This window comes from Sebastes fasciatus, chromosome 24 (genome assembly GCF_043250625.1).
Source record: "Sebastes fasciatus isolate fSebFas1 chromosome 24, fSebFas1.pri, whole genome shotgun sequence".
Lineage (NCBI taxonomy): Eukaryota > Metazoa > Chordata > Actinopteri > Perciformes > Sebastidae > Sebastes > Sebastes fasciatus.
The window spans coordinates 9,570,603-9,597,817 of record NC_133818.1 but is presented as its reverse complement, the minus strand read 5'-3'; the positions used below and the strand labels follow the sequence as shown (position 1 = coordinate 9,597,817).

The 27,215-nt window shown below is 39.9% G+C and overlaps 1 long non-coding RNA gene across 2 annotated transcripts in view; it reads left to right on the top strand.

The window, feature by feature from the left end:
• LOC141763187 (uncharacterized) overlaps nt 1-27,215 on the top strand; it is a 151,576-nt gene that overhangs the window by 8,730 nt on the left and 115,631 nt on the right. The window lies entirely within an intron of this gene.

Genomic DNA, 27,215 nt, shown 5'->3' with positions numbered 1-27,215 from the left:
AGTTGCATTAACATCGCAGTCAATACAGACTACACACATGTGCCCCTTGAATATATCTTACCAGATGCTACTGGGAAGGAAGCTCAGTGTTTTATGTGAACTGATAGTTATAAATAGATAAAACTGTATTTACTGTCCATTTATCTGGAACATTACTTATCTGTTTATGCCAATTATGATACTGCATCCTCCTGACCAGGTTTATGAGTCACAGTCAAAGAAGGAAATTGAGTGTTATCCCTAAGATGCTGTTAAAGGTGTAATGAATAATTAAGTTGAAATTAAACAATACAGGAGGTATGTGGGTCTTAGTGGTAATACACGAGGGAATTCTGAAATAAAGCTAGAGGGTTTGAGGATATTTCAGAAGAGATATTTGCTGTGGCTATGAGTTCAGCTGTATTCCATTAAGTGCAACCAAGTGATCATTCCTATCAGACTGAAATATTAAGACCCTTTGCCTCATGGGAAATATTGTCTGTCAGGAGAGTCACTCTGTCCAGTAATTTTATGGTCAAATGAATCTATCCAGTGATTGAGTTTTACAACTAATAATAAAGCTTCACTTATAGCAACCCAGTCATCAGAATTTTTTTTGGCATTTCTGCAAACCACGGGATACACTGAATGTCATGTTTATGAACCAAAAATATATTTCATAAATATGTTTCATATCAGCCTCGTATCACGCTTGCCAAAGTGCACAATGCGACACCAGTTAACGCTGTGAAAAGATTGGTTAGGTTTAGGAAACAAAACTACTTGGTTAAGGTTAGAAAAAACATCATTGATAGTGTTAAAATAATAATGTACCAATGTAACTTCAGAATTTCTTACGTAACGTAACAAGCATAACTATGTTATGTAACTAGTCAAAGTTTGGTTTTGAAAAACAAAACAAACTTTGAAAAACGGCTGCCATGTTTCTACAGTAGTCCAGGATGGACAAACCAAACACTGGCTCTACATAGGGCCGATCACATTTTCATGTTTTCACTGTAGTTTTCCTACTCGCTTGGTAAATGGGAGAAGTTTCAGTTGGTTGCAATCTGCAACCTCATCGCTAGATGCCGCCAAATCCTACACACTGTACCTTTAAGGGCCAAAAACTATAAAGTTTGTCTCAAATAATGCCTTTCTTTGAGCAGGGATGGATGCTATTATCTGGGTATTGGTACTGTAGGACATGCCTGAGTTGAAAAAGGATAGAGCTGAAACAGCCACTTTATAATTGGAGCTGAGTCAGCAGGTGAATGATTGCAACTTTGCCCTATGGGATCATCACCATCATTATGATGTATTGGCGAAAGAAAAAAATGGTTATTTCTGTGTAACCTTGCCCTGGGCCCTGCTAATTAGATAGACTAATACCAAACACTGCTGGCTCCTGACAGGCTGTCACTCTTGTAGCAAAAAGGTCCAGATTCGGCATTGCATGTGGTAGAGTGATACAGTGACACAGAAGGTGTAAATGTCGAGTGTGGAGGCTGTCCTTCAAACTGGGTTCAAGCCCCCTCGACAGCAAACATCCATCCTGCTGAACTGTCCTAAGGCAGACTGAATTCCCACCTGCTCCTGAGATGTTCAGCCAAGTGAGAACTTCCCTCTTCAATCAATAGTATATCACATCATTTTCCCCTCCACTGTCAGCACTAACTCATTTCAAATTGTGTTTTTCTTGCAGAATTTAGGTTATACAGCCCGCTGTCAAATAGCCCCCATCCACTTAATGTGACACAGGATTTAATGGTTAGGACATACAAGGGTTTTATTTTCCAGATACTGTGAGTGTAAGAACGCTAACATGGTTAATTACATGGGCTGCCAACAAACCAGCAGTGATTTCCCCCTGTGGTTGTAAAGGATCTCTATTACTATGAGGCATTTTTTCTGACCTCAGACCATGACAGAGGCGCAGTGTGCTGTAGCCTGTGCAGCAGTCATTAAATAATCCCTGCACAGGCCTAATCCACTCAACATCAGCTCATTCATGACTACAGAGAGGAATTAATAGTAGATGTGTTTGTGAGTGTATGAGTATTTATATTTATCTGGTTATATCTGGATAATCTGGGTATTTCTTGACTGCTTATCATAACCCAACAGAAAGTCTTTTTGAGAGGCAGAGACAGAGGTTCTACAGAAATCTGATGTTTCTTGTGGTTTTTATACCCATATGGCACATTGTTGCCCTGAGGCATCAAAAATGTCTACAATGTCAAAATAGCCCAATTTTTCAAATAATGGGGTGAAATTATTTTTTAGGAATAAAGATAATTAATGTAGTGAAGGGATATGAAGATTGAGGCCATAAACCTAAGTATTGGACAAATTCTGATTTTGACGTATTGGTTGCACTAAATAAAAGCTTAACGAATCACCAAAGAAAATTACAATTTATCCTGATGATAGGAACATGAATGTCTGCATGCAATGTGATGCCACTCCATCCAATAGTTGTTGAAACATTCCACTCTAACCACAAATGTCAACCTCATGGTGGCGCTTGAGGAAAAGTCAGGAGCTCAAAAAGGTCATTTGGATTCATCCTCTGTGGACCATGAATGTCAGTAAAAAGAAAATGCCAAAAAGTGCCAATTCATCAAGTACATGTAGAGGTATTTCATCGAAGGTGTGAACATTTCTGGCAACCCATTCAATAGTTGTTGAGATATTTCAGTCTGGATCAAAGTGGTGGACCTACGGACCAACAGACCAAACGGCATAGACATCCCTAGAGCCACAACGCTAGCATGGCGAAAAAGATGGAAATGATGGTGCTGCCGATACTGTAATGGTGGTTGGGAAATTAAACTAGTGATGTTGATTAAAGTGGTAATTATGATGACGTCAAGCTTGGCAATGATGATTTATCTTGATGGTGATAATGGTTGTGATAATGATGATGCTAAATCAGTAGCATCAATGAGGGTATACCCATGCGCGTCCTATCATGCCAGTGTGTTCCCCCTCTATGTTAATCTCCCAACTGGCATTGGCCTTTAGCCTCCTTGCTGTCGCCGCTGCTGTTGGGAGTGTTTTTGAAAGGACAATATCCCCCCATAAGCCTGACTCTATCAGCTTGGTTGGTCCATTCATTTTTAACTTAATCTGTTCAGTATGTGGAGCAATTTAGATCAGGCAGCCAGGCCTTGGCCCCTAATCCACGGAACACTCCAGGGCAAATGGCTGCCTACACCCAGAAATGACCCCCACGGTCTCTATTCTTTCTCTGTTTATTTCTGCCTATTCTTGTTTTTGTTGGCCCTTGATCTCCACTCTGGCTGGGAGCCAGGAAAAGACAATAGGACAAGGCTAACCGTCAGAAAGATCACAGCTGAATGATCACAGATAAAGAAGAGAAAAGTCTCTGAAAATTAGGTTTACAGAGTGAAAGTACAGATGATGAAGACTGGCAAGAAAGTTATCCAATGTTGCTGGTTGGACTTTTATTTTCATTGTCACCCATCCAACTTTGTACCAGACTTTTTCCACAGCTGGCCCCTTCCACAAATAAATGTCTCACCTTTCCTCATCTGCTGTCTTGCTATCTTTTGGGAGCAGTTCAGCTCAGTGGTTCATGGGAAATACGCGCCAGGGACACAGTTGTTGGCGTGTCAATGATAACCCATGTGTCACTCCAAGATACCACCGGCGGCTCTCCGTAAACCCATGGCTTTGTCTTCTGTCAGTGTCGCCATCACAGCTAAATGCCTGTGACTGCACAGCTCATCGCCAAAGAGAGGTGTCATCCCAGAGATGTATCACCGTGTACATGTCCCTGTCTCTTTGCTAGTCCACTCGAGGTGCAGAAGTGGAGTGACTGTGACTCAGGGTAGTGTGTGTGTGTGTGTGTGTGTGTGTGTGTGTGTGCCCCTGCGTGTGTCTGTTTGTGTATGTTCTTGTGTGGCTGTCCTTGTGAGAAAGATTTGAGTTTTGGCCCATTGGAGGGAGGCCACTTTGGTAAAGTGAGGTCATTTTGGCCTGTTCCCACTTTTTTCATTGAGTTATGACCATGGCCAGATTAACAGGGCAGAAATTAGCTGTTCAATTGGCCCATTTTCCCTCTAAATTCCCATCAATTACAGTGCACACAGTATACTGTAGATGGTACAGTAACCCAACCCTAACCCCAACCCTATTCCTATGTGCAAGAGCGGGATCCCCCACTGCCTGTCACAAGACGTGTGGTTAGGATTCCAACACTGGTGCGAGGAAAGGAGCCTAGATCCACTGTTATGTGCAGTTGGGTCTATTCTTTCCTCTTTACAGTGTTTGATGGATAGAGGGCTGTCTCATTCCACTATTAAAGTGTATGAAGCAGCCATTTCTTTCTGCCATGAGGGTTTTGGCGACAGACTGGTCACCCTTTCATGAAGTGATTTCTGTAATTGGTCAGGAGGCAGGGCAGTGGTGCGTGCCTCCTGCCCGCAGTGGGAACTGCCATTGGTGCTCGAGGCCTTGGTGAAGGACCCCTTTGAACTCTAGAGTATTCCTCTTTAAGGGCGTTGTCATTCAAGACAGCTTTGCTGCTTGCATTGACCTCAGGCATACTGAACAGCGTGTGCTTAGGTGATGGTGTGGCCGGAAAAGTATTTTCGAGGAAACGCCTGGCGGGGTGGCCTATAGGCAGGAGAGAAGAGATCCTCCCACTGTGGTCTGTGCACATTCTAAGAATCGTGTTGCGGTGTTGACGGCCTTGTTCGGTGGAGTGATTTGAGGATATGTGTAGGGTGGCGTCATGGGCGACGCCTTGCCTGTTCATACAGTTCTACCTCTTGGACATGCCGGGCTCCTTTTCAGGGTCTGTGCTTGCTGGAACGACACAGGACTGGTGAAAAGGGTGAGGTGTGTGCGTCAGTTGTGTTGCACTTGATACACAAAGCATGATACACCTACATGTTCCCATGCTCCATGATGACCCGGGGAATGTGGTGTGCAGGGTGTCTCCAATTTTTTGTCTTTTGACACCTGCAGGGTTAGGCCATGGCCTTACCCAGATCAGTCACATACTATCTGGGCTGGCTAGGGCCCCCTACTTCTCTGCTGCAGCGGCCTAGATTATAAAGAAGTAGGTGGGCTGCGGTGTCTAATCCTTAGCTGGTCTGGATCAGTGTGGTTAGGGCCATGTGGTGTCGCAACAGGGCGTACATACATCGGGCTCCACCCACTGTACCATAGAGTCCAGTAGAGGGCGGATGTGAGTTAGAACGTGGTTATGATATTGTAACTCTAGTTCTATAAGCCCAGGCGGAGTTGACACATGCATCACATGTTGCTGAACATGAATAATTTTACATAAGATATCATACAAACTTATGAGGATACGTTGCTCAGTTTGATGGTAATTTGAGGTAATTTGATGAAACACATTATTTGGGAAAATTCAACATGTGAGGTCAAAATCGACTTAATAAAGTTGTAAGAACTGCTTCTATCACATGCCCTATATTGCCCTACAATGACTCCTGCAGAGAGTCCTCAATGAAATTATTTGTCACTTGTGAAATAACAGCTGCAAAGCTAAGCTCCAGTGTTACAGAGCTCCTTGCTCTGTCTTCTCACCACGTGCAACTCGTCTTGTAAACATGTGTTAACACCTGAGATTTGCTCTCATCATACACCTCTGTGTGTAATTAAATGAATCAGTGATTGCCATTACAGATGGTGACAATTGCATCTATTTATGAGAGCAGCTGGATGTTCCCCGGCTACAGAATCACAAACAAGTCACATGAATCATCTTCTGGCAACAATAATGAGTTGGCGTTTGCGTCTAAGGAATGATATTGGAACAAAGTCTTATAAAAAATATCACTCACTTGGCAGCAGAATTACTTTTGGCAATATTACATTTCTATTAAATATAGCCTCCTTTCTACAAAATCAAACAAGAATAGAGTCATGAATATATGCAATGTCCACACCCCTGGTTTCACTTTGTAGCCATTGTAGTGAATAATGTTAACAGTTCTTTTACCATAAACCCGCCTTGGAAATAGTTTTTATCTGAAAATGAGATGCGAATGTCATAACATTCAAGACACTATTAAGGTATACAAGAGTCAACAAAATGAACATAATTTTGCTGCATAATCTCAGAATGCATACTACACACAGACCCAATTAGACCAACATTATGATGCATTGAGATTAGTGTTGACAGAGCACACAGACACTGGGGTATTTTTAGATTTTGTTTACCTATTGAATTACTCTCCATCCTGGTAATCCCTTGTATTTCTCTGTTGATTTGTATCCAGTCATCTAATATTTATAGCTCTTAGGGTTACAGTGCATATTCACAAATAGACTACATCCTGTAGTTATGCAGTGTTTCATCCTTTACTGATGAAATACTCAAATTTATTCTTAATTGATTTGAGTTAACATGCCATACAAATCTTAAAAGCTATTGAAAAGAAACATCCAGACCAGTAATGGTCCCAATATCTTTTGGCTTGTAACCCCTCACCCTGACTACATTTACATGCACACTGATATTCCACTATTATTGCAAATATGAAAATATTCTGAATTTTATATGGTTCATGCAAACAGCATATTCCGTTTGGATATTCTGAATTAGGCACATGATAGACAGACATGTGGGATATGCCGATATTATTCTGGTTTTAGGAGCATTCTTTTGACATGTATACAGCATTTGGACTATGCTTTTCAATTAGGGTTTTTACTGTCGTTTGCGACCCACTGCCTCTTGTCTGTGTATGGCCAGCTCTATGCGTTGTACACAAACCAAAAGACTAAAACACAGTTTTACAAAACTTGCAGAACTGTGGCAGTTGGTAAAGGAGGGACATTTAACTAATTTAAAGGACGTAGCTGTAGGACGTACGTCATGGGGGCGTTTTACGTTTATTGGAGTATACACGGATGCATGTAGATGGGAATATTAGTGGAATATAAATTTTCATTGTAAACAGCTCAACAGGAATATTGTCTTTTTCGGAATAAGGGCAAAAACATTGTTAATGAAGCAATGTCTACTTATGAGCACAGGTAAGAATTTTTATGGGCCCCAAAGAATTGAAAGTGTCCAGTAGTTCACAAGAAAACAAAGGAAATCTTAGAGAAAAGTCCAAAAAAGTAATAGTTTTCTGTAACACATAATTTTATTTCTGATCATCTTGTGATCCCTCACACTTATCTAAGGACCCCCAGGTTGGGAACCACTAACATACCCGCCAAATATTTCTTGTCCATAGACTGTATATAGATGGACAACGCTTCCTCACGTCCTCCAACTGCACAGAAGTGAAGCCAAAATATACCGGATATGGGAGCTGCCATCTTGCGCTTTTGACGTCATTTGGAGCCATGATCTGCACAGTCGTGATTAGGGGGTGGAGCCATGGTATTGAGGTCCCACCCATACATCCGCCCGAACAAATTGATCACTAAAGCCATGTCTGATGATTGAACATGTGATTACAAACGATGGATATTAATTTGATATTGCTTTTACAAGATCTGTCTCAGCCAATTCATGAGAGTCAGCCTCCATTTCGCTCTCGACCTCATCCAACATTTTGCTCACAGCCTCCATTTCGCTCTCGATCTCAGCCTCCGTTTCGCTCTCAGCATTCTTTTCGAACTCAGTCCCTTCCTCCTCATACTCTTCATCATTTCAAACCGGCTCCTCATGTTTTCTTACCTGTTCAGGTACATTTCTTCTGACAGGATGTCATTCTGAAGCATTGAACACATTTTAAAACAAATTAATTTTGTGTGGATGTCCAGAGAGTGTTGACAGAAATTATGATGATGATGATGATTATTTTGATGAAAAATCAAATAGCATTGATTACCGTTTCTGGCTCCGCTTGTGTATCAGTAGTAAAAGATTGTGGTTGACGTTAACTTGACTGCCTATTAACGTGACACAAGGGACTAACGACAGTAACAAGTCACATGAATAACAACTGACGTGACAAAATAAGTCAACGTTGACATATAGTTTGACACAGGACACACACAACGGACTCCTGGATGAAATCCTGTGTTTGTTTCACCCATCCACCACCCCTCCCAGACTCTGCTAGCGTAATTCTTGCTCTTAAATACTATGTTAGTTCCTTAGAGCATCTAAAAATGAGGATGGTGATGGGTTTACGTTGGAGTTGGTTGAAAGCCTGGTGCGTTGCATACAGACGCTAAAGGGTGCCTCTGTGCATCGATATTTGACGAGTTGGGAGTGAGAACGGGTTGATCAAAACATCTGATTCCCTTCAGATTCATATGAGATACATAAGATGTTTTTTTTCTCTGAACACATTTAGTCCAAAAACAGAAAATCTGAGCAGATATTACAGAGAGAAGAAGGAGAGAATGAGACAAATGGAGATATAGGAAGAGATGATGATTTCTTACCTGTTGGCATCTTTGCTGCCGGCAGGTAGAGCATCTATACACAAAATCAACTGTTTTCAACGACTTTACACACACAAACTTCTCACTGCTAAACACCCTTGGCTTCTTTATTTATTTACATGCTTTTGGCAGACACAGGACACATATTGTCGTTTTCAGAATAAGTCGGGCTACTCAGAAATGCCATCAATTTGTATTTAAGTTGTACTATATGTGTAAAAGGACAGTTGTTGTCTTATAAAGATGTTATGAAGTTGCTGACCCTGATGTATGGAAAACATTAAGATGATTTATCTATAAACGCCTACCTATGCACTGTCGGGAGATATGAGGTTTTCATCAAATTACACTTTGGGTCAAAGTGTTTTTACGTCTGTCCTCCATGTTGTATGAATAATTGTTATTTCATGAATAAATTCAGGACATTTCAGGGATAAACTTGTGTGTATGTTGGTGGAGGTTCAGTGAGTGTGGTTTAACTTCTCACCAGTAAAAGAAAGCAGGAGCAATCCAGCTGCCAGGGCTGAAAGACAGACAAAGAGTTTTGTTAAATCTTCAGATACAAAAGTTTGCAGATAGTTGATATGCTGTGCTTTACTATTTATACTCTACAAACATCATTATCACTCAGACATAGACTTCCTATATCCATTTCTACACAGACGACACAGTTTTATATTGCTGCAGAATCTGATGCTGGTACTGAATGTTGACAAGACAAAATGTGTATTATTCTGTAGAACCAATAATTCCAGTTGACAGCTTTCTGCCATTGAGACATTTCCTGTCTGAAAATCTCTGATCTTATAAACACCTGCTGATCTGTGTGGACACCAGTGTGACTTTTAAACAGAATCAGGTGCAACTGGCTCAGAAACTAAAGCTACATTACAGAAATCGTTGGATGCAGTCGCCCCAATTCTGGAAAGCAACATCTAAAAGCAGTTCTGATAAAGTACACAAAAGAAGAAACTCACCAACAGTCAGGGAGATCTTTGAAGTCATCATGTCTGCAGCGAGAACTCAATACAACTTAACATGACACCTGCTCAGGTATATATACTGTGGTCTCTGCCTCAGAGCTGTTTGATTTCCTCCCAGGCTCTTTTCATGCTGTTTCAGCATTGGACTGTTATGTTGACTGACTGCTGGAAGCTGTTTGTTCACCATTCCATTCACGAACTCACCTGCCAGGTGATAAACACATTGATGACACACAAACAGACACACACATTTAGGGATTTACCAGTTTATCGGCTGAATATCGGTACAGGCCGATATTCGCCTTGTTGACTGCCATCGTTCTATCGGCAACTAAGATGACATTCGTCGATGTATGGGGTCAGATCAGTCTCAATATTCACAAATGCACACAGTAGGATTCACACATGTATTTTGTGATATATGTATAAATCGTAAAGTAGAATTATTGCAGTATTAACGACAGCAGCCAACATCTAAATCTTCCTCCAGGTGTTCACTAAAGAAACATCAACACGTTTCAGCTTCTTCTCTCATTCTAATGAACTTTATTTATACAGCACTTTTCAAAACAAAGTTACAAAGTGATTTACATGGTTGAACAAGAAACAAGAACATTTCAGGACCGCAATGAAATATAATCAGGCAATTACAACAATACAAAAATAAAATGAATAGCTGAAATAGTTAATTAGGCACTAACTAGGAGGAAGTTTGACAAAACCTCAAATGAGCTCAAATGAGCTTTTTCCAGCTTCGTTTTCTGACTAAAGTAAAGCCCTTCCTCAACCGACAGGACCTTGAGAAGGCAATTCACGCCTTTATTAGTTCGAGACTTGACTATTGTAATGCACTGTATGTTGGTCTCAACCAGTCTTCCCTCGTGCACCTCCAACTTGTGCAAAATGCTGCTGCTCGCTTTTTAACTAACACTTCCAGACGAGAACACATTACCCCTGTACTTTACTCGCTCCATTGGCTTCCAGTTCGATTTAGAATCGATTTTAAGCTCTTCATGTTTGTTTTTAAAGACATTAATGGCCTTGCCCCATCTTATTTGTCCGAGATATTAACTCACCACGGGCATAACAGGGCTTTGGTCATCGGGTCAACTTTTTTTAGAAGTCCTGAGGTCGAGTTATAAGCTGTGGGGTGATCGTGCTTTTGCTGTCGCTGATCCTAAACTATGGAACAAGTTACCCCTTGATATACGTCACTGACCTAGTACTTTTTAAATCTAAGCTCAATACCTTTTTATTTAGATTGGCTTTTAATACCTAGTAGCACTGTGAGATTTTCCCTGTGCTTTTTATGCACCTTTTTATGATTTTATGATATGTTATGTTTTTATTGCTGTTATTTCCTGATGTCAATGTAAAGCACTTTGGGTACCTTTTGGTTATTTTAAAGGGCTATACAAATACATGTTGATTGAAATGTTGATTGAAAACGGTGGGTTGATTGTAAGCAATGCTTTTGTCCTGGGGTGAAAAGGCCAGGGAATTGTAGAAAACTGTGGAGGTTGGGTTAACTAAACAGTTTGTTCCTGGTGTCGGGCATAGAGGATGTTTACCTTTGGAGTTACCTTTCCCGGTGAGAAAAAGCAACATTGTCTCCCTTAGGGGCTTGTTGGTTTGTTATTTTAAGTTGATATTTTTTTGCATAAACACAATAAACATTGTGTCTTGGGTACACATATATGGCCATCTAGGTGAGTAATCGCTTTGCTGGGGCTTTACCAGGTCATTGAGTTTATTTTTACACCTGTCGTGGCATGCACGAATACTAGGTTTGAGAGAGGAAAGGTAGTGTTGGATAGCCAGTTAGCTAAGGCAGAGGTATTCCAGAGTTGTTGTTTTTTTAAAAAAGCCTTAAAGTTTTTCCTGAATTGTTTACGCACATGTAGCATTATTGCATGGAGCAGATTAATAATCAATCTTTAATTTATATTAAAATATGCATCTATAATTAATAACTCAAAATTATTAATCATTAACCCCTGAATTGTTGTCAAATGTGAAGGAGAGTGATATCTCAGATTCAGATATCACACACAATTAGTTTTAATATCAGAATTCAACCAGGCAACACCTCATTTTGAAAATTTCAAAGCTTTATATTAATCACTTATGTCTCATAATCTCAGGGATGCCTCAGAGTTCGGGGGCAGTGTACAGTGATTCGAGTTGTTTTATATACACACACATCAAATAACCAAGTTCTTTATAAAATGAAATGTTTATTTAACCAATTACATGACTAAACCAGTGACAGAATATGGTGATAATGATAATGAATGAATGTTGAAACAAATAAAACGATGAACATTTATGAATAGAAACAGATCAAATGTTCCAAAGTCAATTCAGTGACTGTTATCTCTCAGTTAAATTTGTAGTTTGACGTTTGCCTACCAATTCAATTTAGTTTAGGTGTTATTGCACCATTCAGAAGTTGAGAGTTTAAAAAGCACCAGGGAAGATTGCAAAGCAGTTTCATTGTCTAAATTTAGGGGTGGTCTAATTTAAGTTAGCTTGTTGATTGATTTCTTAATTATTCTTGCATCTAATATTAACTATCAATTTCTTAAACTAACGTTATTTATTAATTGACTCAAACTTTGTTTAGTAGCCTAATCATCAAACTCTTTCACATCTGAGAATGTATCTGTATCAGTGTTCATGTAGAGCATTATAATACAAGCAGGCAGGAAAGAGCAGAACAGAAGACACCAGACTTCTCCTTATCATCTGAGGAAGGGGTCCAGCTTTTAGTTGGCGGGACAACAGCACTCCTCCCATGTAATAAGCTATATTGATTCTTTCAATTAAACTCATTTTGCAGGACTAGTACTAGGTAATTTGCTTCACATGTTTAATTCTTCCATATCTGACAGTTGGGCTGTATTAGCTGCATAACGGTACCAAACACCTATATGATATAAACCACTGAATAAAACCTGGTCAATTGAAGTAAAATGAACTAACCAATTACACTACATAGATGAACCTTGTTATAATAACATGTAGGTACAGTATATGAAACACTACAACAGACAGGCCCATATATGAAGATATATATGTGCGCTGATTACACAGTAGATGAAGGGATAAGATTAATCTCAGCATATTAAAACAGTCAGTCCAAATGACAGCAACAGAGAAAGGGGAGGGGTCGCTCTGAAACAGACTGCAGGCCGCTGTGTCTGTGAGATTCTGTGGGCTTTGATGAGATACAAGTTTCCAACATAACAGTTAGAATTCAACTTCGACGACATGAAACTAAGGGAAATGTAAACACAGTTGATTATCATGAACTAGAGTCTATTCTATATGTTGTTCTAAGCATGTGTAACATTAAAAAGGAGTCACTTTATGTATGGTTCACAAACAACGTTAAAAGGTGTAATACACTTTAAGTAGATTAAAAACATATATTCAAAATATAGGATTAACTGAGGCATTAGTAGGCACCCAAATTTCGGTTTAAGATTTCTGGGGACGTATATTATGCATATTTAGAAATAATATGCTTGTCGGACCAAGTGATTAATAAAAAGGATAGGCCTACTTAAGGTTTTGCCCTGATACTTCTGATTATTATTATTATGAGTATTTGAGTTATCTAAACTGAAAATGACCGAAATGGATGAATTGATTTAAACAAACTTAGTCACAAATTTGGTTTTCAAAATAATGCAGGGAGAGAGCAGAATGGTCTTAGACAAGGTTGTGTCTCTGCAGCCATGGCGGAAGGTAAGGCCCATGTAATATTTAATTGAAATATCTTTTTGTCATAAACATGTACATGGCGAAAATAACACGTTTGTAGGGCATGCAAACAAATGCATGTCTTTTCCCAAAAAAGCATGGGATTATCATAAAGTGTGCATGTCTGTAAAGGGGAGACTTGTGGGTACCCATAGAACCCCATTTTCATTCACGTCACATTTAGAGGTGAGAGGTCAAGGGACCCTTTTAAAAATGGCCAGGCCAGTTTTTCCTTGCCAAAATTTACGGTAACTTCGGAGCGTTATTTAGTGTTCTTCCCAACATGTGAGCATGACATGATTGGTACTAATGGTTCCTTAGTTTTTTAGTTTCATATGATACCAGTATCTTCACTCTTTAAAACTGAGCCTGCTTCAACCTCTGAAAGACAGAATAGTGGGAGGGTCAGCTGGCCTGGCTGCTGTCTGATTTTTAGGAGGATAAATGTGGGGTGAAAAATGATTAAACATGGGGTTCCAGGCTTGATATTACAGGGACACTGGCCCCCTCTGCCCCCCCCCCCCCCGAGAACCACACCTGATTAAAAATCAGAACTTGTCCAGAGTCTGTAGTCTGTTTCATTTCATTTATTAGCTGAGGAAGTTTAACAAAGATTTCCTTTATAGGATGATTTAAACACTTCTTACAGTCTTTTTCTGTACATGAACCATTTCACAGCTGCAGGAACTTTATTCATCCAGCAATGAAACAGAGAAACATCAGAGCAGGTCTTCATGAACACAACAGAGAGAGACATGATTAGAAACAAACTCGGCTTGTAGAAAACTACAGAAACCCGTCACCAAAACTACACTACATATTTGTATATATATCATATACATGTTAGGTGGACACCTGATCACTACAGCCATGTTTGATGGTTAAACATGTGATTACAAACAATGGATATAAATTTGATGCCGCTTTTTCAAGTTCCACTTCGTCCATTTCATGAGTCGTTCTTAGTTTATCTGTATCATTTTGCTCTAAGCCACCTTTTTGCTGTCCATCTCAGCCTTCATTTCGCTCTCGGCATTCTTTTCGAACTCAGCCTCATCCTCTATTTCGCTCTTGATCTCAGCCTCCATTTTGCTCTCAGCATTCTTTTCGAACTCAGCCTCATCCTCCATTTCGCTCTCGACCTCATCCAACATTTCGCTCACAGTCTCCTTTTCGCTCTCGATCGCAGGCTTCTCGTAGTCATAGACCTCCTCGTTGATTTTGTTGTCAGCCGTCATTTCGTTCCCGATCTCATCAATCATTTTGCTATCGGTGTCTTCCATTATTTTGAGCTCAGGCTTCATATTGCCACTGATCTGATCCATGATTTTGTTTTCGGCCTCTTCCATTATATCGTTACTAGCCTTCATTTCCTTCTCGTTCTCATCCATCATTTTGCTCACGATCTCATCCACCTTTTCCTCCTCAGCCGTCATTTCACTTTCGGTCTCAGGAGAAAACAAACTACAGCAGAAGACGAAGGAGGATTTTGATCAGTTCAACAGGTAACAAACAGCTGCAAAGTTTTACTGACTTTACTGACACAAACTCAGGCAGAAAATGATCAAACTGAAGTTAAATCGTTAAAATCTAAAAATAAAATAAAAATAATAAATGAAAAAAATGAATAAAGACAAAATAAAACAATAAATAATTGAATACCATTTAAATCAAAGAAACAATTTAAGAAAAAATGAATTAGATCGCATAAATGAAAAGATATAATGGTTTTAAGATAACTATAATAATGAATGAACTATATAAATAAAGATAAAAATAGATCAAATAGAAGAAGAACTTAAACTTAAAAACATTTTGATTCTCTTTTTTCTATGATTTCTAAGTGAATTTATGCGAATGAAAGCTAGTTGCCATCCACTACTGAGGAAACTGGATGTAAATATGACATTTGTGTTGGATTCATGTAGTAATGTGAGGAAGGTTACATCAGATGTGTGTGGAGCGATGAGGAGACTGTTTTCGTCTCTTCAGCGGAGCAGAAGCTTCAGTGGACGTTGAAGTCATTTATTTGCTAAATCTGTTTCCATTGCACTTTTTGCTTTGATTGATTCACTGGCTTTTCCACCTCAGCCAAACGTAATTTGGAAGATTTTTTTCAAATGTTTGGCGTTTTTTCTATGCGCAAATTGAATATGCTCATAAAAACAGGCGAATGGAAATGCACCTAATGATATCCTCGAGAAGTGTAACACTGAATGATATCAATATATGCTTTTTGTCTGTGTGTTCGCGTGTTGCTGAATTGACTCCATTAAGGAGTTTGATATTTGATGAAGTCAAAAATAAATGTGGAACCTGGACTGATTTGAAGACCTGATCCAGGTTTGACTCAGCAGGGTGATCCAGAACACTCCGTCAACCTGAAACCTGTCTACTGTCAGTCCCTGTGTAGATGGACCTGTCAAATAATGTGTGAGCGACCGCAGCGTACAATCAACTGTTTGGTATTTTGTGATGGGCGGGGTCACATTCAAATACCGAATGTCGTGTAAATATACGCCTGTTACATGCATAGTGTCTTCTCAAAGTAAACTTCAGTTTTCACAGGAAGTTAGGTTTAGGCAATAAAACGACTTAGTTCGAGTTTGGAAAAGATTGTGGTTGACGTTAACTTGACTGCCTAATAACGTGACACAAGGGACTAACGACAGTAACAAGTCACATGAATAACAACTGACGTGACAAAATAAGTCAACGTTGACATATAGTTTGACACAGGACACACACAACGGACTCCTGGATGAAATCCTGTGTTTGTTTCACCCATCCACCACCCCTCCCAGACTCTGCTAGCGTAATTCTTGCTCTTAAATACTATGTCAGTTCCTTAGAGCATCTAAAAATGAGGATGGTGATGGGTTTACGTTGGAGTTGGTTGAAAGCCTGGTGCGTTGCATACAGACGCTAAAGGGTGCCTCTGTGCATCGATATTTGACGAGTTGGGAGTGAGAACGGGTTGATCAAAACATCTGATTCCCTTCAGATTCATATGAGATACATAAGATGTTTTTTTTCTCTGAACACATTTAGTCCAAAAACAGAAAATCTGAGCAGATATTACAGAGAGAAGAAGGAGAGAATGAGACAAATGGAGATATAGGAAGAGATGATGATTTCTTACCTTTTGGCATCTTTGCTGTCGACAGGTAGAGCATCTATACACAAAATCAACTGTTTTCAACGACTTTACACACACAAACTTCTCACTGCTAAACACCCTTGGCTTCTTTATTTATTTACATGCTTTTGGCAGACACAGGACACATATTGTCGTTTTCAGAATAAGTCGGGCTACTCAGAAATGCCATCAATTTGTATTTAAGTTGTACTATATGTGTAAAAGGACAGTTGTTGTCTTATAAAGATGTTATGAAGTTGCTGACCCTGATGTATGGAAAACATTAAGATGATTTATCTATAAACGCCTACCTATGCACTGTCGGGAGATATGAGGTTTTCATCAAATTACACTTTGGGTCAAAGTGTTTTTACGTCTGTCCTCCATGTTGTATGAATAATTGTTATTTCATGTATAAATTCAGGACATTTCAGGGATAAACTTGTGTGTATGTTGGTGGAGGTTCAGTGAGTGTGGTTTAACTTCTCACCAGTAAAAGAAAGCAGGAGCAATCCAGCTGCCAGGGCTGAAAGACAGACAAAGAGTTTTGTTAAAATCTTCAGATACAAAGGTTGCAGATAGTTGACATGCTGTGCTTTACTATTTATACTCTACAAACATCATTATCACTCAGACATAGACTTATTATATCCATTTCTACACAGACGACACAGTTTTATATCACTGCAGAATCTGAAGCTGGTACTGAATGCTGACAAGACAAAATGTGTATTATTCTGAAGAACCCATAATTCCAGTTGACAGCTTTCTGCCATTGAGACACTTCATGTCTGAAAATCTCTGATCTTATAAACACCTGCTGATCTGTGTGGACATCAGTGTGACTTTTAAACAGCATAAGGAGAAACTGGCTCAGAAACTAAAGCTACAAACTGGTCAGCCTCCAGTCACTTTGTAGTGTGAACGTTGAATTACAGAAATCGTTGGATGCAGTCGCCCCAATTCTGGAAAGCACCATCTAAAATGTTTTGATAAAGTACACCTAATAAAAGAAGAAACTCACCAACAGTCAGGGCGATCTTTGAAGTCATCATGTCTGCAGCGAGAACTCAATACAACTTAACATGACACCTGCTCAGGTATATATACTGTGGTCTCTGCCTCAGAGCTATTTGATTTCCTCCCAAGCTCTTTTCATGCTGTTTCAGCATTGGACGGATATGTTGACTGACTGCTGGAAGCTATTTGTTCACCATTCGGCTCAGAAACTCACCTGCCAGGTGATAAACACACTGATGACACACATAAACACACAAACACATACCTATTTTATATATACAAAGTATATATATTTATATACGCAAATACACACAAACAAATTTAGAGATGCACCAATTTATCGGTTGAACATCGGTATCGGACGATATTCTCCTTGTTTAATGCCAACGGCCTATCTGCTATTAAGATGACATTTGGCTATGGCAATGGCTGATGTTTATCTGTGTGGAAGTATTACACTGTCTCGGAGAAAGATCAGCAAAAATAACATTGTTATGTTCAACGACAAATTAAGCAGTTAACAAATGACCTACAAGATTTATTAAAAACATTCAATGTGGTCTAGATGGGAACGAATCTCGTATGTGCGTAATGTGTCACTAAAAGCCTGTTAGTCTAACGAGGGTGATTCAGCACTCAGTACATTACAGAGGGAACATCCTCCCTGCTGTGCAGCAGTCCGTCCCCCATATCGGGATCCTGAACCGGTTGAGCAGAGTTCAGCAGCACGTCAGGGTTGCCGCATTGTAGTCCCGCAGTTCTGTCATGGGTCTGTCCATCACCGACAGCGGACGCAGCAAACCAGAGCTCTCCATCAGCTCCTCGGCGGCATTGTTCTGCTATTAGTCCATTAGTTAATTGATCGCAGATGGCGTCTTTCGGATGGATAAAAAAATTAAAATGAAAAGGGCTAAAATGGGTCGCCAAATATACTTACTCGTTAATATATGGACGCCCCGCCCAAGTAAAGTCTATATGTGAGAATCACTTCTCATGTTTCTAATCGCTTTTACATTTACATTTAATTTAGGTTTCACAAAACAAAACAAAAAATATTTTTGTTGGGCAAAGTAAGTACTGAAACAGTCTTCTCATTGAGTAGGTAGTTGTATAGCAGCTGAAAAAGCTTTTGAAGCAGTTACTTAAAATTTAAACATTTGTATGATTGCCTTTTTGTTCATTCAAAGACAGTGTAATGAAATACTGTATGTCTTAAAACAGCTCACTTATTTTTTTTATAATGAAGAGGTCTTTGTTTCCGTGGCACTAAAGGGGAATAAATAACAGCAAAAACAAATTAAACAAAAACATCTGAATCTTTACCGGCTATTGGCCAAATTGTTATTTTAAATATCAGAATCGGCCCAGAATTTTGTAATATATAATATGTAATAAATTTGTATAATTCATAATAAAGTATTTTGGATTGAGCACAGCAGTGTGTAACTGGTTCAAACAGAAGCAGATCCTATGAATGAATCCTATGTGTGCCATAAGGTGACAAAATTAGTGTTGATAAAATTATTGTATAATTTTGAAAGAAGTGTTTCATTTTGCAAAATATCTAAGGTGTTCTGCTACTTGTGTGTGTGGTTGTGTGAATTGGGTGTAATGTTTCAACAGAATGAGCCCTGTTTTCAAAATTGTGCCTAAGCAATCGTAAACAAAATTTATTTCTAGTTCTGTAGCTCTAAATTTCTAATATTTCTTAATGTGAGGCAGTGAATGTCTCGATGTCTCTGTTTGATAAATGGCGGACAACAGATACCACAATGGGAAGAAGTCCAGAACTTTATCCTTCTGTCCCTCACAAAGTCTGATTTGTTGTGTTATTTACAAAAAAATACCAAAAATGGAGTGCTTTATCACTATCAGCAAGTTAACTGTTCTAATAACAACTACCTGGAGGGGATGGAGTGATCAGTTTATTTTTCATCTGACAGGTGAGTTTATGAGTCACATGGTGAAGAAGTTCAAACACCTTCCAGCGGTCAGTCTGTTGACTGAAGCTTCACCTCCTGGAATAAAACAAACATATTTAAATTCTTTATGTAATTACTGAAAGTGCAACATTTAACAGCCTCCAGGGAGTTTGGGTGGAAGTGTGTGAAGGCACATTTTGCTGAAGGGGATGCCAAATGTTGGACACAGTGTGGGTTTTGGGAAGCAAATCGCTGGCATATATGTTGGAGTGATGGTACCTTTTTGGGCACAGTTTCACAAAGCACTAAAAAGCATAAACCCTTGGTAATAACTATTCTAAGAAAGCGGGTGAGCTCCCTCTTTGTAGTTGGATTAGGAATCTTCTCAATGGCCTCCACTCTTACCATTACAGGACGTACTTACCCTGCCCAACCACCTCCCCGGGTATGTCACCGTGACCTTAGGGAACTCACACTTTGCTAAGTTCACTTTGAGTTTTGCGCAGGCCAGGCGATCAAACGGGCCTGGATACGCTGCAAATGTTCTGGCCACATGTCACTATACCATCCACCACTAAATCATCTAACTACATGGGTCACCTTTGCATGTTATCTGATGATTTATGGACTCATCTACAATCCACTGAGAGTTTGACAGGAAACAACAAAACAGCTGATACATGAAAGAATTCCAAAATTCATAAAAAGAAACGTCATATTCAGTCGGCCATCTTTTCTGGTGCTATTAGTAGAATTAGTAGAAGCAGGATTAATGACAGCAGCCAACATCTAAATCTTCCTCCAGATGTTCACTAAATAAACATCAACACGTTTCAGCTTCTTCTCTCATTCTAATAAACTTTATTTATACAGAACTTTTCAAAACAAAGTTCCAAAGTGATTTACATGGTTGAACAAGAAACGAACATTTCAGGACCGTAATGAAATATAATCAGACTATTGCAACAATACAAAAAAAAGAATGAATAGCTGGAATAGTTAATTAGGCGCTAACCAGGAGGAAGTTTGATAAACAAAACGGTGGGTTGGTTGTAAGCAAATTTTGTGTCCCTGGGGTGGAAAAGCCAGGGAATTTTAGAAAACTGTGGCAGTTGGTTTAACTAAACAGTTTGTTTCTTGCTGTGGGGCATGGAGGATGTTTACCTTTGGAGTTACCTTTAACGGTAGGAATAAGCAACATTGTCTCCCTCGGGGGCTTGTTGGTTTGTTATTTTACTTTGATATTTGTGTCTTGGGTTCACATAAATGATATGGCCGTCTAGGTGAGTAAACGCATTGCTGGGACTTTACGGGGTCATTGAGTTTGTTTTTACACATGTTGTGGCAGGCAGAAGGGACTCCTCCCATGTAATAAACTATATTGATTCGTTCAGATAAACTTATTTTGTAGGAATCGTACTAGTTATTATTTTTAAACGGTCTCACTATATGAAGTGGCTAATATGGGGACTAATATCATCACACGTAAATACAAGTCCAGTCACACCCAATTTATGCAATTCCAAGACTGTTTATTTACCCCAGTATGCAAAAATAAGCAAATACACCATTTTGGAATAGGCGAAAATGTGAGGCATTTCTGTAAATCTGAAAAAGTGGGCATGTCTGTAAAGGGGAGACTTGTGGGTACCCATAAAACCCATCTTCATTCATGATATCTAGAGGTGAGAGGTCAATGGACCCCTTTGAAACTGGCCCTGCCAGTTTTTCCGTGCCAAAATTTTGCGTAACTTCAGAGCGTTATTTAGCATTCTTCCCAAGATGCTAGTATGATATGGTTGGTACCAGGGGTGTGACAATTCACTCAGCTCACGATACGATACGATACACAATATTGGGTTCACGATCTTGATACAATACGATATCATAATAATAATTTTAACAAAACTTGAATGATGAAAATATATGACTGAAAAAATAGCCTTTTATTCAAAAGACACAAAATGCAAAACAATGCTGTTGTTTTCCCTATAGTTCCATTTTTTATGGTATCGGTCCTTCCTCCTGTCCTCTGTCCTCCTGTCCTCCATCATTCAGTAACAGTCCTTCCTCCTGTCCTCTGCTGATGTCACTCACTGCTGCAGTTAACGTTAGGTCTGGTGGGGGTGGGGGAGCTTTGTCTCAGTCAGCAGATCAGTTTACCAGTAAGATACATGACAAACTAACCTAAACAGTTAGACTACACAGCCTACTGCCAGCTTTACTTTCAGTATTGTGTAGCCGAGGGTTACACTGCCCCTATACTTTATGAAGATAATAAATTAATAACACAGAGGCTCCGTAGTCTGCACCCTTGTCATTAACAGCGCATCACCGCTTCACGTCTTCCGTTCCTCCCTTCACAACAAAGTCCCCGGACACAAACACTGAAACACGGCTTACTAGAGGGAACTGAAGTCATTCACAACTCAACTAAATTACTTACACGTGTTTACAGTTAGCTGTTAGCCGCTGAGGTAACGCGCTCTACTTGTGTAAATATTGCGGCGGAGGATGAGAGACTGCGGACAGAGCAGATTGAAATGTTGCTTTCCTACAAGTTTAACCGTTTCATCTTGTTTATGCTTGTTGAACAGGTGTAATGACGTATCTTGACTTTACACTTGCAAAGTTTTATTGCACATACAGCAACTGGCATAGTTGTCAACTCGTTTTCCACCGCGGCCTCTCGGATCAGCTGTTCACTGACTGCGCTGTGTGTGATAGCAAGGCCAATAGAAAGGAGGCTGTATTACGGGTGGACATGGCTCTTTTGGTATGGGGTATGATACATGCGCAGTGTAACTGAAGCTGCGGCTGTGTGTTGAGATTGGTTCAATTTCGGCGAGGGCAGACCAGATTTTACTGAGCATGTGTTGTACACCAAAGATATGACGCATACTCAGCCTCCTTCCATAGGCCTTGCAGAGCAGCAGGAAGAGGCTGCAGCTTAAGCCCGTGGCTGTATTAAGGAAACAAGCCCCGGAGACCATATGTACGTAGTACCTATTATGCCCTGATATCGCGACTCAGTTTTTCGTCTCGACGATGCAAATCGACACATTTTTATATCGCGATATTTCGTGGCATGATATTTCGTCAAACCCCTAGTTGGTACCGATGGTTTCTTAGTTTTACTAGTTTCATATGATACCGGTATCTTCACTCTTTAAAACTGAGCCTGCTTCAACCTCTGAAAGACAGAATAGTGGGAGGGTCAGCCGGCCTGGCCACTGTCTGATTTTTAGAAAGATAAATTTGAGATGAAAAATGTATGAAAGTATTTGCAACACTTAGGGGGGCCAGAGGGGGGTCCAGGCTTATTATTATATATGGGGTATTTCTGTAAATCTGAAAAAGTCTGCATCGCTGTAAAGGGGAGACTTGTGGGTACCCATAGAACCCATTTTCATTCACGATATCTAGAGGTGAGAGGTCAAGGGAGTCCTTTGAAAGGTAAATGTGAGATGAAAATATTTGCCACAGTTAGGGGGGCCAGAGGGGGGTACAGGCTTAATGTTACAGGGGCACTGACCCCCTCTGCTCCCCACCCACCCCCACCCGAGAACCACACCAGATTAAAAAACGGAATTTGTCCAGAGTCTGAAGTCTGTTTCATGTCATTTATTAGCTGAGGATGTATAACAAAGATTTCCTTTAGGATGATTTAAACACTTCTTACAGTCTGTTTCTGTACATGAACATTTCACAGCAGCAGGAACTTTATTCAAGCAGAAATGAAACTGAGAGAAACATCAGAGCAGGTATTCATGAACACAACAGAGAGAGACATGATTAGAAACAAACTCAGCTTGTAGAAAACTACAGAAACCCGTCAGCAAAAGTACACTACATATCCGTATATATATCATATATTTTAGGTGGACAACTGATCACTACAGCCATGTTTGATGGTTAAACATGTGATTACAAATGATGGATATTAATTTGATACTGCTTCTTCAAGTTCCACTTCATCCATTTCATGAGTCGTTCTTTGCTTATCTCTTCTGTTATTAGCCTAGAACAGGGGTGCCCACACTTTTTCAGCATGCGAGCTACTTATAAAATGACCAAGTCAAAATGATCTACCTACTATAAAAATGCAAAACATATTTATTTATAAATATATTGAGTATTCTTTATATGTACAATATATGTTGGTGTACCTTGCATAACTGCATGAACCCATATTGTACAATATAACTCTGTACATTTTTTGTCATTACCTTACTCTGATGACTTGCACTGAATGGAATCAGCTAGGGATGCATAGTCCGGACAGTAGCTGCTGATAGCCAGCCTCAAGCACACTTCCAAATGATCATCAGTCAAGGTGGAACGGTATTTGGACTTAATAATCTTCATGTGGGAAAAGGCTGACTCGCATAAATAAGTGGAGCCGAATAATGCAGTGAAGGAGGTAGCACATTTCCTCATGTTGGGGTACTTTTCCTCTGTGAGTAAGTTCCAGAACTGTCCATGAGCCCTGGATTTAAGCTGAATGTCAGTTTGTAGTGTCAAAATCTCATCCTCCACTCCAGATGAGTTCAGGTGAAACAGTGTTGCAATTTTTGATGCGAGTGAATCAACCTCAGCATCTTCCCGAAAAGGGTAGCACATGAATGTAGCGACTGGCTCCAGTAAAACAAAGTCTTGAAAGCGTCTGTCAAACTCTGACAGACAGTTCTCAATCTGCTCTGTGTAGCGTGCACTGTCAAGTTGCACACACGCCTTGCCTTGCGTCTCCAGCTCTGACGCGAGGTTCTGGAAGTTTGCCAAATCATGGCGCTGCATCTTTGAGGACAGATGTTGCATTTTCCGTTTGAAAGCATTAACTGAGCTGATCATATTGATTACGATTTTGTCTTTTCCTTGCAGCTCTACATTCAGGTCATTTAACATGTTGGTCAGATCGGTTAAAAATGCTAAGTCTAGCAGCCACTGATCGTCATTTAGTTGGTTGTATTCTGCATGTTTAGCTACACGGAAAAACTCCTTAATCTCCGGACAGAGCTCTCGAAATCTTTGCAGGAATTTCCCTCTACTAAGCCATCTCACGTCAGTGTGTAGCAACAACTCAGAGTGGTCGCAGTCAGCCTTCTCCAGATGCGCAAGGAATAGCCGTCTTTGAAGAGATCTGGCACAAATAGAACAGGCGATCTTCATTGCCACATCCATTATCTCTTTCATGTTGAGCATTTTTGCGCATAACGCTTATATATTATGCAGTGGTAATTGAGGAAGTCTGGGAAAGCATCGTCCTCCCTGCACTTGGCAATATCCATTTGAGCGGCCAACCATCGCGGGCGCTCCGTCCGTGGTGATGGACACCAATTTCCACACTGGGAGCTGGGTTTTCTCGATAAAGTTTTTGAAAGACTGAAAAATATCCTCTCCTCGCGTGTGTTCTTTCATGGGCAGTACTGTTAACAGCTCCTCTTTTGCAGTCATATCGGGAAACACCATCCTAATAAAAATGCACAACTGGGCTGTGTCACTCACGTCTGTAGACTCGTCCAATTGCAGTGAGAAACACTCGCAGTCCACGATATCCTTCCAAAGTTGCTGGGTCAAATCCTCGGCCATGGCTTCACTGCGCCGTGTAACTGTACTTCTTGATAGCTGGAGAGCTTTGATTGAAGATAATATTTCTGGTTTGTTTTTAAAATCTCGGAACAACGAGTCAGCTGCTGCAACGAATGCCTCTTTTACCATCTCTCCGTCTTGGAAGGACTTCTTGTTCTTAACGATGAAGTGACTCACCCGGAATGATGCTTCGGTGGCAGCCTTCGCTTTTGTGGTCAGCTGTGAGAAAAATGACTGCTGTCCGGACAACTGGGATTTTAGTTCCTTCACCTTTCTCTTTCTCAGCTCGCTTTTCGGAGGGAAGTCAGTGTTGTAGTTTTTGTGAACAGTCCGAAAATGCCGCTCCACATTTCCCTTCTTCGGAAAAGCAATGGTAGACTGGCAGATGAGGCAAACGCACTTCGAATATGACATTGTGAAAAAAAAGTCCTCCTCCCAGTCCGTATGGAAGTGGTAGGTTTTTGGCTTCTTACTTGGTCCAGCTCCCCCACTCATTTTTATACCCTTTCTTAAGTTTAGAAGAAATAAATTGGAGGCTAACTAGGCAACTCGGTAGCTTGCTAGAGTTTTGCCGCACTTGGCGCGCTTGTTTGCGCATGCGTGGTGACCCATGTGTCAGAAAAGATCAGATGTCAGACTGGCTGCCCTGTATGTCAATCAAGTGACAAATTTCATAGTGAGGATGGATGATAGGCTGACGTTCATTTATTTAAAAAAAAAAAAAAAAAAAAAAATGTTTTTGTTTTTTGTTTTTTTTAATGCCATGCGATCTACCCACACTACCTTCGCGATCGACCGGTAGATCGCGATCGACGTATTGGGCACCCCTGGCCTAGAACATCATTTCGTTCACAGCCACCATTTTGCTCTCCTACTCATCATTGGATTCGCTCTCGATCTCATCAATGATTTCGCTCTCAGCCTCCTTTACGCTCTTGATCTCAGCCTCCATTTCGCTCTCAGCCTCATTTTCAATCTCAGCCTCAGCCTCCATTTCGCTCTCGCCCTCAGCCTCCATTTCGCTCTCGACATCATCCATAATTTCGCTCAGCTTTTATGTCGCTCTCGATCTCAGGCTTCTCGTAGTTATAGACCTCCTCCATGATTTTGTCCTCAGCCTCAATTTCGTTCCCGATCTCATCACTGATTTTGCTTTCAATCTCTTCCAATGTTTTGAAGTCAGGCATTGTATTGTTGTTGATCTGATCCATGATTGCGGTTTCGGCATCTTCCATTATTTTTTCATCAGCGTTCATTGCCCTCTCGTTCTCAGCTTCCGTTTCTATTATGACGTCATCCGTCTCTTTGATGTCAGCCTTTACGTTGTTCTCATTGGCCTGCAGTTCATCCGAGTCGATCTTATGAAAAGTCAAGCTACAGCAGAAGACAAAGGAGGAGTTTCATCAGTTCAACAAGTAACAAACCGCTGCAAAGTTTTACTGACTTCACACAAACTTAAGCTGAAAATGATCCAACTGAATTTAAATCATTAAAATATAAATAAATACAAATATTTAATTTTAACAAACTTAAAGTTTCATTAAATGAAAACATAAACAAACAGACAAATAGAAAATGAATAAATAAAGAATAAAATAATAAATAATTTAATACCATATAAATGCAAAAAAAAGGACAAATTGAAAAAATGAAAAGATATAACGGTTTTAAGATAACTACAATAATGAATAGACTATATAAATGAAGATAAAAATAGATCAAATAGAAGAACAACTTAATCTTAAAAACATGTTGATTCTCAGGCAAGTTCTACAGCGTGCAGTTTTCTGTGATTTCTAAGTGGATTTATGGACGTCAGAGATAATAGCCAGGTTCCATCCAAATGTTTTGCAAATTTGTACAGAATTTCGAGAAAATCGGCAAAAGAAAATGCGAATGAATGCTTGTCGACATCCGCTATGAATTGAATATGCGTATAAAAACAGGTGGATGGAAACACACCTAATGATATCCTCTAGAAGTGTAAGTCACACTGAATGATATCAATATGTGTTTCATGTCTGTGTGTGTTCACGTCTACCTGAAATATGACTCCCTGAAGGAGTTTTATATTTGATGCAGGGAATCGATAATAAATAAATGTGGAACCTGGACTGATGTGTTTGGATATTTGGTGGTGGGCGGGGCCACATTAAATACCTATAGATAGTGCCTTTAAAGAGCAATAACACAGAATCAATATTTACATTGATTACAGACTTTGTCCCTTCCTCCTCACACTCTTCATCATGTTATCACTCAAACCTCCTCCTTCTCCTCACACTCTTCATCATCTCAAACATCCTCCTCCTTACGTTTCATTCAAAAACTGCTTCAGCCCCTGGAACAACCCGTCGATGGACTGTAACCACAATTTTAAACAAATAATTAATACGTGAA